The 16359-nt window shown below is 38.2% G+C and overlaps 1 protein-coding gene across 15 annotated transcripts in view; it reads right to left on the bottom strand.

Annotated features, from left to right (window-relative positions):
• Nucleotides 1–16359, bottom strand: part of CEP70 (centrosomal protein 70) — a 109216-nt gene that overhangs the window by 87218 nt on the left and 5639 nt on the right. For 13 of the 15 annotated variants that reach the window (XR_005218025.1, XM_037844074.1, XM_037844081.1 and 10 more), the window contains exon 2: nucleotides 14104–14210. The gene's annotated coding sequence lies outside the window, so the exon portion shown is untranslated. Of the gene's footprint in view, nucleotides 1–14103; nucleotides 14211–14734; nucleotides 16323–16359 lie in introns of those variants that run through there. The other 2 variants (XM_037844018.1, XM_037844067.1) reach the window with 1 other exon arrangement.

The following is a 16359-nucleotide window of genomic DNA, read 5'->3' as shown; positions in this document are numbered from 1 at the left end:
TTGTCCTTATGTTCCCAGAGACATTCCTTGTATTTTTCCATTCTTTTCTCTATCTGTTCTTTTGTATGCAGGCTTTCAGGTGCATTATCCTCCAGTTCCTAAGTGTTTTCTTCTGCCTCTTAAGATCTGCTGTTGTATGTTTCCATTGTGTTTTTCATCTCTTGTGTTGTGCATTTCCATAGATTCTGCCAGCTGTTTTTCTGCAATTTCTACCTTATGTATGCCCAATGTTTTCATTATATGCTTCATCTCTTTTGCCATATCTTGCCTAAACTTTTTGAACTGATTTAGTATTAGTTGTTTAAATTCCTGTATCTCAGTTGAAGTGTATGTTTGTTACTTTGACTGGGCCATAACTTCGTTTTTCTTAGTGTAGGTTACAGTTTTCTGTTATCTAGGCATCTGACTTCCTTGGTTACCCCAATCAGGTTTTCCCAGACGAGAACGGGCTCAGGTCTCAGAAGGAACCAATAGTATCACGTCTCCTTGAGGGTGTGTCTTAGAAAACTGGTACACCCTGTGAGGCCTCAACTCACTGTGCTTTTCTGCCAAGCAGGTGGTGCCTGTCAGCCTGTAGTTCCAGACTGGTGTAAGCAGGTGTGATCCATGGCTGTTTTCCCGCAAGCTCTGGGGTCTGGTTCTGAACGGAAGGCAGGTAGCAGAGCTTGGCACCTTCTTCCTCTTAGGGAAAACATACCACTTAGGCTGAGGTCTTTTACATTTGAATAGTCTCTCTGCCTGTGCTATCTCCACCCTTGTTTCGGTCAGAGCACTGGGAACTGAAAACGGCTGAGGTTTTCTCCACTGAGCCGAAACGGACCAAAGTCCCCTTCAGCGCTAGTCTGCAGCGAACCTCTGGCTCTCCAAGGTGAGTCATCACCCAAAGCCTCTGTCTGCTTGTTGGGGATTCGTAGCTCATGGTGAGCAGTCCACACTCGTTAATTAAAACCCCAGTTGGAGCTCAGCTGAGCTATATTGACTTGCTGGGACAGAGCTTTCTGCAGCACCACAAGGCTTTGCAGTTAGGGCCACAGGGGGAGGGGGCGCCCAGCTTGGATCCACAGTTTTGACTTACAGATTTTATGCTGTTATCTCATGCATTCCTCCCAATTCAGTTTGGTGTGTGATGAGTGGACAGTCATGTTTGTCCTCCTGCAGTTATCCCAGATTATTTACTCGTTGTTCCTGGTTGTTTATTAGTTGTCCCAGGGGGACAAACTAGCTTCCACTCCTCTCTATGCCACCATCTTCTTCCGTCTCCTAAACAACATACTTTTAAACAACCAGTGGATAAAAGAAATCACAAGGGATAATAGGAAATATCTTGAGGTGAATGAAAATGAAAGTACAGCCTAACAAAACTTATGGAATGCAACAAAGGCAGTGCTGAAAGGAAATTTTTATTATATTTCCAGATAATGGACAGACAAAATATAAAGAGGTAATGTGGGACAACAACAACTGAAAGAGAAGAAACAGAGGGATAGGGGAGCAGAGAACATGTATGCTACTGAATTAAGTTGGTATCTTTACAAATTAATAGGTTATAGACTTAGGTTGTATAATAAACCTTCCTGGGCAATGCCAAAGAAAATATTTTAAAAATATACAGAAACAGAAATGAGGACATCAATCAGATACATCACAAAAAATCAACTATACAGAAAAGGAGGCTGTGATAAAGGAAAAAATAGACAAAAAAGATATGATATAAAAATCAAAGGAGGGGGTGGGGCAAGATGGCGAATTGGTGAGGTGTATGTTTTAGTTACTCCTTCAGGGAAGTAGGTAGAAAGCCAGGAACTGTGTGGACTAGAGACCGCAGAGCAATCTGACTTTGGGTATACTTCATACAACACTCATGAAAACGTGGAACTGCTGAGATCAGCAAAGTCTATAAGTTTTTGCGGCCAGGGGACCGGTGCCCCTCCCTACCAGGCTCAGTCCCGTGGGAGGAGGGGCCGTCAGCGCTGGGAAGGAGAAGGGAGAACTTCAGTGGCAGCTCTTATCAGAAACTCATTTCTACTGATCCAGACTCCAACTATAGATAGACTGAGACCAGACACCAGAGAATCTGAGAGCAGCCAGCCCAGCAGAGAGGAGACAGGCATAGCAAAAAACAGCAAGAAAAACTCAAAAATAAAAGCGGAGGCTTTTTGGAGTTCTGGTGTACATAGAAAGGGGAAGGGCAGAGCTCAGGCTCTGAGGCTCATACGCAAATCCCGAAGAAAAACTGATCTCTCTGCCCTCTGGATCTTTCCTTAATAGCCCTAATCGCTTTGTCTATTAGCATTTCAATAACCCATTAGATCTGCCAGGAGGGCCCTTTTTTTCTTTTTTTTTAATCTTTTTTTCTTTTTCCAAAACAATTAAGAAGCCCAATACAGAAAGCCTTAAAGACTTGCAATTTGGGCAGGTCAAGACAAGAGCAGAACTAAAAGAGCTCTGAGACAAAAGGCAATAATTCAGTGGCTGAGAAAATTCACTAAACACCACAATTTCCCAAGAAAAGGGGGGCGTCCGCTCACAGCCATCATCCTGGTGGACAGGAAACACTCATGTCCATCGCCAGCCCCATAGCCCAGAGCTACCCCAGACAACTGAGTGTGACGGAAGTGCTTCCAATAACATGCATACACCACAAAATTGGGCGTGGACATTAGCTTCCCTGCACCCTCAGCTGGTTGTCCCAGAGTTGGGAAGGTGGAGCAGTGTGAATTAACAAGCCCCATTCAGACATCATCTCAGCAGACTGGGAGCCTCCCTACACAGACTGGCAGCTCAGAACCACCCTGGGGGGACGGCACTCACCTGTGACATAGCACACTCATCCCTCAACAGAGGACCAGGGGGTGCAAGGCCTGGAAGAGGGACCCACTCGCAAGTCTCAGAAGCCACACGCCAATACCAAGGACTTGTGGGTCAGTGGCAGAGACAAACTGTGGCAGGACTGAACTGAAGGATTAGACTATTGCAGCAGCTTTAAAACTCCAGGAACACCAGGGACATTTGATTGTTAGAGCCGCCCCCCTCCCCCCCCTGACCGCCCAAACACAGGCCCCTTATACAGGGCGGGCAACATCAACTACACACGCAAGCTTGGTACACCAATTGGACCCCACAAGACTTACTCCCCGACTCACCAAAGAGGCAAAGCAGGGGAGAACTGACTTGAGGGGAACAGGTGGCTCGTGGACGCCACCTGCTGGTTAGAGAAAGTGTACTCCACGAAGCTGTAGATCTGACAAATTAGAGATAAGGATTTCAACTGGTATACAAATCCTAAAAAAAAACCTATCAAGTTAAGCAAATGCCAAGAGGCCAAAAACAACAGAAAATTTTAAAGCATATGGAAAAACCAGACGATATGGATAACCCAAGCCCAAGCATCCAAATCAAAAGATCAGAAGAGACATAGTACCTAGAGCAACTAATCAAAGAACTAAAGATGAACGACGAGACCATGGCACAGGATATAAAGGACATCAAGAAGACCCTAGAAGAGCATAAAGAAGACACTGCAAGACTAAATAAAAAAATAGATGATCTTACGGAAATTAAAGAAATTGTTGACCACATTAAAAAGATTTTGGATACTCACAGGACAAGACTAGAGGAAGTTGAACAATGAATCAGTGACCTGGAAGATGACAGAATGGAAAATGAAAGCACAAAAGAAAGAATGGGGGAAAAAATCAAAAAAATCGAAATGGACCTCAGGGATATAATAGATAATATAAAACGTCCTAATATAAGACTTATTGGTGTTCCAGAAGGAGAAGAAAAGGGTAAAGGTCTAGGAACAGTATTCAAAGAAATTGTTGGGGAAAACGTCCCAAATCTTCTAAACACCATAAATCATAAATGCCCAGAGAACTCCAAACAGAATAAATCCAAACAAACCCATGCCAAGACATATTCTGATCACACTGTCAAATACGGAAGAGAAGGAGCAAGTTCTGAAAGCAGCAAGAGAAAAGCAATTCACCACATATAAAGGAAACAGCATAAGAATAAGTAGTGACTACTCAGCAGCCACCACGGAGGTGAGAAGGCAGTGGCACGACATATTTAAAATTCTGAGTGAGAAAAATTTCCAACCAAGAATACATTACCCAGCAAACCTCTACTTCAAATTTGAGGGAGAGCTTAAATTTTTCACAGTCGAACAAATGCTGAGAGAATTTACTAACAAGAGACCTGCCCTACTGGAGATACTAAACGGAGCCCTAGAGACAGAGAAACAAAGAAAGGAGAGAGAGACTTGGAGAAAGGTTCAGTACTAAAGAGATTCGGTATGGGTACATTAAAGGATATTAATAGAGAGACGGAAAAATATATATGACAAACATAAACCAAAGGATAAGATGGCTGATTCAAGAAATGCCTTCATGGTTATAACATTGAATGTAAATGGATTAAACTCCCCAATTAAAAGATATAGAATCGCAGAATGGATCAAAAAAAATGAACCATCAATATGCTGCATACAAGAGACTCATCTTAGACAGAGGGACACAAAGAAATTGAAAGTGAAAGGATGGAAAAAATATTTCATGCAAGCTACAGCCAAAAGAAAGCAGGTGTAGCAATATTTATCTCAGATAAAATAGACTTTAAACGCAGGGATGTTTTGAGAGACAAAGAAAGTCACTACATACTAATAAAAGGGGCAATTCAACAAGAAGAAATAACAATCATAAATGTTTATGCACCCAATCAAGGTGCCACAAAATACATGAGAGAAACACTGACAAAACAAAAGGAAGCAATAGATGTTTCCACAATAATTGTGGGAGACTTCAATACATCACTCTCTCCTACAGATAGATCAACCAGACAGAAGACCAATAAGGAAATTGAAAACCTAAACAATCTGATAAATGAATTGGATTTAACAGACATATATAGAACATTACATCCCAAATCACCAGGATACACATACTTCTTTAGTGCTCACGGAACTTTCTCCAAAATAGATCATATGCTGGGACATAAAACAAGGCTCAATAAATTTAAAAAGATTGAAATTATTCAAAGCACATTCTCTGACCACAATGGAATACAATTAGAAGTCAATAACCATCAGAGACTTAGAAAATTCACAAATACCTGGAGGTTAAACAACATACTCCTAAACAATCAGTCGGTTAAAGAAGAAATAGCAAGAGAAATTGCTGAATATGTAGAGATGAATGAAAATGAGAACACAACATACCAAAACCTATGGGATGCAGCAAAAGCGGTACTGACGGAGAAATTTATAGCACTAAAAGCATATATTAAAAAGGAAGAAAGAGCCAAAATCAAAGAACTAATGGATCAACTGAAGAAGCTAGAAAATGAACAGCAAACCAATCCTAAACCAAGTACAAGAAAAGAAATAACAAGGATTAAAGCAGAAATAAATGACATAGAGAACAAGAAAACAATAGAGAGGATAAATAACACCAAAAGTTGGTTCTTTGAGAAGATCAACAAGATTGACAAGCCCCTAGCTAGACTGACAAAATCAAAAAGAGAGAAGACCCATATAAACAAAATAACGAATGAGGAAGGTGACATTACTGCAGATCCCAAGGAAATTAAAAAAATTATAAGAGAATACTATGAACAACTGTATGGCAACAAACTGGATAATGTAGAGGAAATGGACAATTTCCTGGAAACATATGAACAACCTAGACTGACCAGAGAAGAAATAGAAGACCTCAATGAACCCATCACAAGCAGAGAGATCCCAGCAGTCATCAAAAAGCTTCCCACAAATAAATGCCCAGGGCCAGATGGCTTCACAGGGAAATTCTACCAAACTTTCCAAAAAGAACTGATACCAATCTTACTTAAACTCTTTCAAAACATTGAAGAAAATGGAACACTACCTAACTCATTTTATGAAGCTAACATCAATCTGATAACAAACCCAGGCAAAGATGCTACAAAAAAGGAAAACTACCGGCCAATCTCCCTAATGAATATAGAAGCAAAAATCCTCTACAAAATATTTGCAAATCGAATCCAAAGACACGGTAAAAAAATCATACACCATGACCAAGTGGGGTTCATTCCAGGCATGCAAGGATGGTTCAACATAAGAAAATCTATCAATGTATTACAACACATTAACAAATCAAAAGGGAAAAATCAAATGATCATCTCAATAGATGCTGAAAAAGCATTTGACAAAATCCAGCATCCCTTTTTGATAAAAACACTTCAAAAGGTAGGAATTGAAGGAAACTTCCTCAATATGATAAAGAGCATATATGAAAAACACACAGCCAGCATAGTACTCAATGGTGAGAGACTGAAAGCCTTCCTCTAAGATCAGGAACAAGACAAGGATGCCCACTATCACCACTGTTATCCAACACTCTGCTGGAAGTGCTAGCCAGGGCAATCCGGCAAGACAAAGAAATAAAAGGCATCCAAATTGGAAAGGAAGAAGTAAAACTGTCATTGTTTGCAGATGATATGATCTTATATCTGGAAAACCCTGAGAAATCGACAATACAGCTACTAGAGCTAATAAACAAATTTAGCAAAGTAGCGGGATACAAGGTTAATGCACATAAGTCAGTAATGTTTCTATAGGCTAGAAATGAACAAACTGAAGAGACACTCAAGAAAAAGATACCATTTTCAATAGCAACTAAAAAAATCAAGTGCTTAGGAATAAACTTAACCAAAGATGTATACAAAGAAAACTACATAACTCTATTAAAAGAAATAGAAGGGGACCTTAAAAGATGGAAAAATATTCCATGTTCATGGACAGGAAGGCTAAATGTCACTAAGATGTCAATTCTACCCAAACTCATCTACAGATTCAATGCAATCCCAATCAAAATTCCAACAACCTACTTTGCAGACTTGGAAAAGCTAGTTATCAAATTTATTTGGAAAGGGAAGATGCCTCAAATTGCTAAAGACACTCTAAAAAAGAAAAACGAAGTGGGAGGTCTTACACTCCCTGACTTTGAAGCTTATTATACAGCCACAGTTGTCAAAACAGCATGGTACTGGCACAAAGACAGACATATAGATCAATGGAATCGAATTGAGAATTCGGAGATAGACCCCCAGATCTATGGCCGACTGATCTTTGATAAGGCCCTCAAAATCACTGAACTGGGTCATAACGGTCTTTTCAACAAATGGGGCTGGGAGAGTTGGATATCCATATCCAAAAGAATGAAAGAGGACCCCTACCTCACACCCTACACAAAAATTAACTCAAAATGGACCAAAGATCTCAATGTAAAAGAAAGTACCATAAAACTCCTAGAAGATAATGTAGGAAAACATCTTCAAGACCTTGTATTAGGCGGCCACTTCCTAGACCTTACACCCAAAGCACAAGCAACAAAAGAAAAAATAGATAAATGGGAACTCCTCAAGCTTAGAAGTTTCTGTACGTCAAAGGAATTTCTCAAAAAGGTAAAGAGGCAGCCAACTCAATGGGAAAAAATCTTTGGAAACCATGTATCTGACAAAAGACTGATATCTTGCATATAAGTAGTCCAGTGAACTAACCAAGACCCACCCAGAATGGGTGGGGTACACACCTCCATGGAAATAATTCTATCAGAGGTTCCAACCTAATCAACAGACTAATCAGTCTGCCCCCCCCCAAGACTGTATTAAAGAATATGGCTTTTCTGGGGGACATAAAAATATCCAAACTTGCACAAGAGGGTATTATCAGCAACTGCATGACAATAAATTAAACAGCCTAGATGAAATGGACAAATTCCTAGAAACATACAAACTATACTGACTCTAGAAGAAATAGAAGATCTCAACAGACCAACTACAAGCAAAGAGAAAAACCTCCCCAAAAAGAAAAGCCCAGGAATGGAGAACTACAGAGGTGAATTGTACCAATCATTCCAAGACGAATTAATATCAACCCTGCTCAAACCCTTCCAAAAAACTGAACAGGGAACATTACCTAATTCATTCTACGAGGCCAACATCATCCTCATACGAAAGCCAGATAAAGATACCACAAGAAAAGTAATTACAGACCAATATCTCTTAGGCATATAGATGCAAAAATCCTCAATCAAAGCCAGCAAACTGAATCCAAAAGCACATTAAAATAATTATACACCATGATCAAGTGGGATTTATACCAGGTATGCAAGGGTGGTTCAACATAAGAAAATCAATTAATGTAATATACCATATTAACAGAACAAAGGGAAAAAAAAAACCCACAATCTTCTCATTCAATGCAAAAAAGGCATTTGACAAAATCCAGCATCCTTTCTTGATAAAAGCATGTTGAAGATTACGAATAGAAGGAAACTTCCTTAACATGATAAAAGGCATATATGAAAAACCCACAACTAACATCATAGTCAATGGTGAAAGACTGAAAGCTTTCCCTTTAAGATCTGGAAAAAGACATGGATGCCTACTGTCACCACTCTTCAGTATTTTACTGGAAATTCTAGACAGAGCAATCAGGCAAGGAAAAGAAATAAAAGGCATCCAAATTAAAAAGGAAGAAGTAAAATGTTCTTGCTTTGCAGATGACATGATCCTGTATATAGAAAGAACAAAAAAATCTGAATCTAATAGCTAAGCTATTAGAGCTAATAAATGAATTCAGCAATGCAGTAGGATACAAGATCAACACTCCAAAATCAGTAGTGCTTCCATTTACTAGTAATGCACAATATGAGGAGAACATTAAGGGAAAAAATTCCATTTAGAAATGCAACTAAAAGAGTCAAATATCTAGGAACAAGTGTGACCAAGGATGTAAAGGACTTACATGTGGAAAACTACAAAATATTGCTAAAAGAAATCAAAGAAGATCTAAATAAATGGAAGAACATCTATGCTAATGGATTGGAAGACTAAATATTGTCAGGAGGTCAAGTCTATCTAAAGTGATTCTATGAAAATTCTAACAGCGTTCTTTGTAGAAATGGAAGTCAGTCATCAAATTCATTTAAAAGGGTTAGGGGCCCTGAATAGCCAAAACATACTTGAAAAAGAACGAAGTTAGAGGACTCACACTTCCCAACTTTAAAACTTATCACAAAGCTACAGTGGTCAATACAGCATGGTACTGGTACAAGAACAGATATATAGACCAATGGAAATGAATTGAAAGTTCAGAAACAGACCTTCACATCTATGACCAACTGATTTTTGACAAAGGTGCCAAGTTTTCTCAATTGGGAAAGAATGGTCTCTTCAACAAATGGTGCTGGGAGAACTGGATATCCATATGCAAAACCATGAAGGGGGATCCTTATCTCATACCATATACAAAAATTAACTCAAAATGGATCAAAGGCCTAAATGTAAGAACCAGGACTATAAGACCACTAGAGGAAAACATAAGGAAGCATCTTCAGGGTTTTGTGTTAAGACAGTGGTTTCTTAGACTCTATACTCAAAGCGCAGGCAAAAAAAAGAAAAAATAGACAAAAAGGACCTTTTCTGAATCAAGGACTTTTCACAAAAATAAAAGATAACCTACTCAATGGGAGAAAGTATTTGGAAACCACATATCTGATAAAGGTTTAACAGCCAGAATATATAAATAAATCCTACAACTCAACAATAAAAATACAAACAACCTAATTCAAAAGTGGGCAAAAGACTTAAATAGACATCTCTCCAAAGAAGATAAACAAATGGCCAAAAAGCAAATGGAAAGATGCTCAACATCATCAGCCACTAGGGAAAGGCGAATCAGAACTATGAGATACCATTTCACAGCCACTAGAATGCCTACTATTTAAAAAACAGAAAAGTACAAATGTTGAAGAGGATGTGGAGAAATAGGAACACTAATTCATTGTTGATAAGAATGTAAAATGGTGAAGTCACTGTGAAAGACAGTTCAGCGGTTCCTCAGAAAGGTAAGTATAGGATTCTAAATGACCTGGTAATCCCCTAGGAATATACCAAAAATATTTGAAAGCTGGGACTTGAACAGATATTTGCACACCAGTGTTCCAAATTCCAGTGATAACACAATAAGATATCAAAATGTCCGAATTTCAACAAAAGGGTCACTAAACATACAAAGAAATAGGAAGTGATGGTGCATGCAAAGGAGAAGAGTAAAGTATTAGAAACCATCAAAGAAGTGGGCCAGACCAGGCATACACCAGACAATAAAATGGTCCAAAACATGCTCAAAAAGCCAAAAGAAAATGTGGACAAAGAACTCAAAGAAATTAGGAAATGACAGATGAACACAAATAAAACATCAGTAGAGAGACGGAAATTATGAAAAGGAACCAAACAGAGTTGAAGAACATGGTAACAAAATAAAAACTCCCTAGAGCTATTCAACAACAAATTGGAGCTGGTGGAAGAAGGAATCAGAAAACTTGAAGATAAGGCAGTTGAGCATTGCGGGAATCCCAGAAAGAGAAGAGAGAAAGGGGAAGACAGAATATTCAAAGAAATAATGGATGAAAACTTCCCAAGTTTAATGAAATACATGAATATACATATCCAAGATGCTCAATCAACTCCAAACAGGTTAAACCCAAGTAGACCCACACTGTAGCATATAATAATCAAAATGTCAAATGCTAAAGATAAAGAAATAAAGCTGCAAGTTGCAAGAGAGAAGCAATGTATCACATACAATTAAGCATCAATAAGATTAAGTGCCAGTTTCTCACTGGAAACCATGAAGGCAAGAAAGTAGTGGAACGAAATATTTAAAGTGCTGAAAAAAAAAATTGTAAACCAAGAATTCTCTAACTGGCGAAAGTGTCTTTCAAAAATGAGGAAAAGATTAAGACATTCCCAGATAAACCAAAGCTGAGAAAGTCTCTCACCACTACAGCAGCCCCACAAGAGATGCCAAAGAGAGTACATCAGGTTAAAAGGAAAGGACAATAGACTGAAGCCACATGAAGAAATAATGATTTTCAATAAGGGTAACAACATGGATAAATATAGATATCAGTACTATTATATTTTTGGCTTGTAATTTCTCTTTTTACTTCTTACAGGATCTAATAGGGAAAATCATAAAATGTAATGATTAATCTAGGGTTTTAGAATCAATGTATAAACATGTAATTGGTGGCAAGAACTATATAAAAATGGGGGGATAAATGGGTATACAAACATAGTTTGCATATAGTATTGAAGTTAAGGCAGTATCACAGCAAACAAGGTTGTTATAGATTTAGGAGGTTATATTTAAGCCCCAAGGTAACTACAAAGAAAATATCAGGTATACATACACTCATAGAGAAAGAAATTACAGTACAGTTTACCAGGGGTGGGAGGGCAAGGGAATGGAGATTTAATGCATAATGTTATAGGGTTTCTGTCTGGTAAGATGGAAAGTTTTAGTAAGGAAGGTGGTGAGGATACTGTAATATTGTGAAGGTGACTGATCCCACTGAAGGGTATGATTGGGGTTGGTTGAGATAGGAAAGTTTGTATGGTATATATGACCCCACAATTAAAAAAATTTGTTTAAAAAGTGAGGAACTAAAGAGACAATGACAATTAAATGTAATACATAATCCTGGATGGGATTTAATAAGGGAGGAGAAAAGGCTCAAGGAGACATTATATTGAGACATACAGAAAAAACGGAATATAGACTGTAAGCTGTTTATCAATGTTAAATTTCTTAAACTTGATAACTGCACTGAAGGTGATTACATAATGATATTCTTGTTATTAGGAAATGTATGTGGCAGTATTGACTGTTCAACCTACACTGAAGTGCTTAGAAAATGGATAGACAGGAAGGAAGGAAGGAAGGAAGGAAGGTAGATATGACAAATGTGGCTAAATATTAAAATTGACAGACTGGTATCTGAAGGGGTAGGAGTATGTTGGAGTCCTCTGGAGTTTGTGTTATTTTTTAACTGTCCTGTAAGTTTGAAAGTATTTTAAAATTAAGAGTTTTAAGAAACCTGTTAAAAAGGACAAATAAGGACGCTTTATACCGATAAAAGGCTCAACTCATCATGATGATGTAACCAGTCTAAACATATATATACCCAACAATAGAGTCCCACACTATATAAACCAAATATTGACAGATTTGAAGGAATAAATAGATCATTCTACATTAATAGTAGGAGAATTCATTAAAGGATAGAACATCTAGATAGAAGATAAATAATGAAATACAAGACTTGAATGATACTATAAACAAAATAGACCTAATAGTCATATATAGAACACTTCACCCCAAAACAGAAGAACACACATTCTTCTCAGGTGCACCTGGACCATTGTCTAGGAGAGACCATGTGTTAGGTTCCACATTGAGTCACAAATTTAAAAAGATTGGAATCATAGAAAATATCTCCTCCAACCACAGTGGAATGATGCTAGAAATCAGTAACAGAGGGAGAACTGGAAAATTCACAAATATGTGGAAATTAAGCAGTACATTCTTAAACAATCAATGAGTAAAAGAAGAAATCTCAAGGTAATTTAGGAAATTATCTTGAGACAAATAAAACAAAAACACAACATACCAAAACTTACAGGATGCAGCAAAGGCAGTGCTCATAGGGAAATTTATTCTCTAAATGCCTACATTAAAATAGGAGATCTCAAATTAGCAACATAATATCACTCCTGGAAGAATGAGGAAATGTAAGCACACTAAACCCAGAGCAAGCAGAAAGAAATAATAAAGTCTAGAGCAGAGAGAAATAAAAATGAGAATTTAAAAATATAGGATCAACAAAATTAAAAGTTGGTTTTTTGAAAAAAATTAATAAAATTGGCAAACCTTTAGCTAGACTGGAGAGGATGGAAATAAAAATAAAAAATGAAAGGAGACATTACTACCAATCTCACAGAAATAAAAGAGATTATGAGAGGATACCATGAACAACTGTACACCAACAAATTAGATAACCTAGATGAAATGCACAAATACCTAGAATTACACAAATAACCTAAATTGACTCAAGAATTAATAGAAGATCTCAAAAGACAAATAACAAGAAAAGACATTGAATTAATCAAAAACCTCCCAACAAGGAAAAGTCCAGGTCCAGATGGTTTCACCAGTGAATTTTACCAAACATTCAAGGAAAAATTAACATCAGTTCTTCCCAAACTCTTCCAAAAAAATGAAAGCAATTGACTTAAACAGGTATTTGTACAGCAATGTTCATAGCAGCATTATTCACAATAGCCAAAAGGTGAAAGCAACCCACGTCCATCAACAGTTGAATGGGTAACAAAATGTTGCATATCCATACAATGTAATATTATTCAGCCATAAAAAGGAATGAAGTTCAGATACATGCTACAACATGGATGCTACAACATCATATAGAGTGAAATAAGCCAGACACAAAAGGATATTGTATGATTCCACTTAAATAAAATAAGTAAAATATGCAAATTCATAGAAAGTATATTACAGGTTCTAAGGGGTGGTTAGGGGCAGAGGGGGAATGGGGAGTTAATATATAATTGGTGCAGGGTTTCTGTTTATAGTGACGGAAAAGTTTTGGTCATGGATGGTTTTAAGTGTAATGTAACTTTGTGAATGTGATTAATCCCACTGAATTGTATGCTTACTCATGGTTAAGATGGGAAATTTTTATACTGTATATATGTTATCACAATTTTTTTAACGCAGGAAAAAAGCAAATTAAAAAAAAAAAATGAGAAGTACAGGAAATACAAACCAAAGGAAAGCTGGTGCAGCTCTGTAGCCAGAATGCCTGGGTTCAAATCACAGACTCTGCTGCCCAGGCAAAAATGCTATTTACTATCTCTGTCTCAATTTCCTCATCATAAAATGAGAACAATGAAAGCTCACAGGGTTATTGTGAAGATTGGGAGAGAAAAGATTTGGAAAGAACACAGATCAGGGCCTGGCAGACAAAACAAGACTGAGGTGGTAATCAGAGTTAGCGACCAGCTTTCTGTGTTATCTTAAGCATTTAACCTCCCTGAGAGTCAGTTTCCTTAAGTTTGAAATAACACTTTCCTGATAGAATTACCATGAGGTCAAAAGAAAATATATGTAATATATCTAGTATGTAGTCAATGAATATTAGATCCCTTCCCTGACTATAACTCCCAAACATGTAGAAAGTCATCTTCCATCAGACATACCTCAGTCACAGCAGATTCCTCTTGCAAAAAGTTTTCACCTGCTCATTCAAGTTGATCTTGATGAAATGATTACCCAATGAGTTTCAGGTTTGACACTTGATTGTCATCTAGGTTCCAAAAAGATAAACAGAACAAAATCTTGAAATATTCAACCTCCTAGTAAGAATGGTCTTGTGTGTTATACCAAGAGCAGGTAACTGTGGTACTAGTTGAGCACTGAACTAAAGCTGGGACAACCGAAGCAACTGCTAATAACTTCCATAGCTCACCAATATGTGCTTTCTCCCTTTCCTTATTTCCCCCTTCTATCTTTCCTGTCCCTCTTTGTTGAATTATTTAGCTGGGTGTCCAACATACCACTAATGGTTAAAAGATTGGCTTTCTGACTTTTTGGATTCAGAAGCAGAATATGCTCTTTTGCAAGGTGTGCTGGTTTGAAACCGTTATGTATCACAGAAAAGGTCAGGTTCTTTTAATCCATTCCTGTGGGTGCAGACCTACTGTGGGTGGGACTTGTTGGTTAGGTTATTTCAAATGAGATGTGACCTAGCCCATTCAAGGTGGGTCTTAATCCTTTTTACTGGAGTCCTGTATGAGAGTATAAAGGACAGAAAAAGCCAAGAGTGCTTACAGAGAGCAAAGCTCCAGAGGACGCATAGAAGCCACTGAAACCAGAAGCTGAAAGCAATGAAACCCAGAGCAGAGGCCCAGCAGATGCCAGCCATGTGCATTCTCATGTGACAGAGATGTCCCAGATGCCAGCAGCCTGTCTTCAGAGTCCAGGTATCATCCTGTTGATGCCTTCATTTGGACATTTTCCTGGCCTATGAACTGTAAATTTTAAGTTAATAAATCACCACTGTAAAAGCCAACCCATTTCCGGTATACTGCATTCCCACAGGTTTAGCAAATCAAAACACAAGGGTACTAAACGGAAGCACTCTCAGACTATCCCTGAAACAAATGGCAAAGGCAGTAAGAAAATGCTCTCATTTCCACCTATGAGCAAGCCCTCCTTTTTAGAGATTCATGCTGTGAAGTGAATGTGTTTAGCCAAGAGTTTGCAGAATGTGATAAGACACAGTTTAGGACTCTCAAAGTCACAGAAAGAGAACAAATGCTTCCCAAGGCCAAGGCAGAAACTATTAGTCTCATCACACACCTAAAGTTGGGCCTTGTAAGTGTGGTGGTGGAAGATGAGTCGGTCTGTCTATAGCTTAGAAAGCCAAGTTTAGAGAAGTAAAACACGGCTGTATCTTCTGGCACTGGTTTCCCATGAATCCTTTGGTCAAATGCTATTTATAGACTTGAAACCTCTGCAATATGCACCAAATATTAATTATTTCCCACCAGTTTTGGGGGGTGGGGAGTGTGTGGAAATAACAAGCCATGGTCAGTAACTGTTCTTTGTCAAGTAAGTAACACCAAAATCCCTGGAAGTATGTATTTCACGTTACTGCAATAAATGGAACATGCAATGCTTTCAAATTCTCTATTAAACGCAAAATCACTATTCTAAAGGTATGCTAACTTGCTGTTTAATGTTCCTAAGAAAGAACTGAATCTACAGAAAATTAGAAAATGGAGTTAGGATTGGATGCCATCTCTGGCAAATTAATCTGCCCCAGAGAGGTTATACAAAGGGTCAGAACACGCCTCTACCCCCTTTGAAGCAGCAACTGTCGGCTAAACCCCGAATCAACTAAAGGTGGGGTAGCGGAGGCCTGGGCCCACTTGACAATAGGAAAAGTAAAACATTAATGCACTGAATTGAAACCAGTATGGTTAATGCCAGCACAATGTTTAATATTAATTTAGTTTAAAAAAAAATGGTAGTAGGAACTCCTTCTAGTTGGTCTCTTTGTTCCGGGTCTCAGCCCTCTCACAGCTCCACATCATTTCCGCATAAAGCGGAACATCTATGCTAACCGACTGGAAGACTAAAATACTGTCAGGAGGTCAAGTCTACCCAAAGTGATTCTGTCAAAATTCTAACAGCGTTCTTTGTCGAAATGCTTAATAAACCGGAGAATGGCCTACTCACCCCCTCCGCGTCTCTCCCTCCCCTTTTCCTCCGATTCTTCACTAGCCAAGCAACATTCTCAGACACCTAGATACTGGAAACTGGAGCGGGTTTTGTGGATGGAGCAATTAACTACAACTTATCTAAATTTCTAGTCTGTGCCAGGTATCATTCTAAGCTTAACCCTTATGCCTCATAGAAGCCTCACAACCACCATGTAAGGAAAGAATTAC

The sequence above is a fragment of the Choloepus didactylus genome, chromosome 1 (assembly GCF_015220235.1).
Source record: "Choloepus didactylus isolate mChoDid1 chromosome 1, mChoDid1.pri, whole genome shotgun sequence".
Taxonomy (NCBI): domain Eukaryota; kingdom Metazoa; phylum Chordata; class Mammalia; order Pilosa; family Megalonychidae; genus Choloepus; species Choloepus didactylus.
The sequence above is the reverse complement of the archived record's forward strand: the minus strand, read 5'-3'. Positions and strand labels throughout refer to the sequence as shown.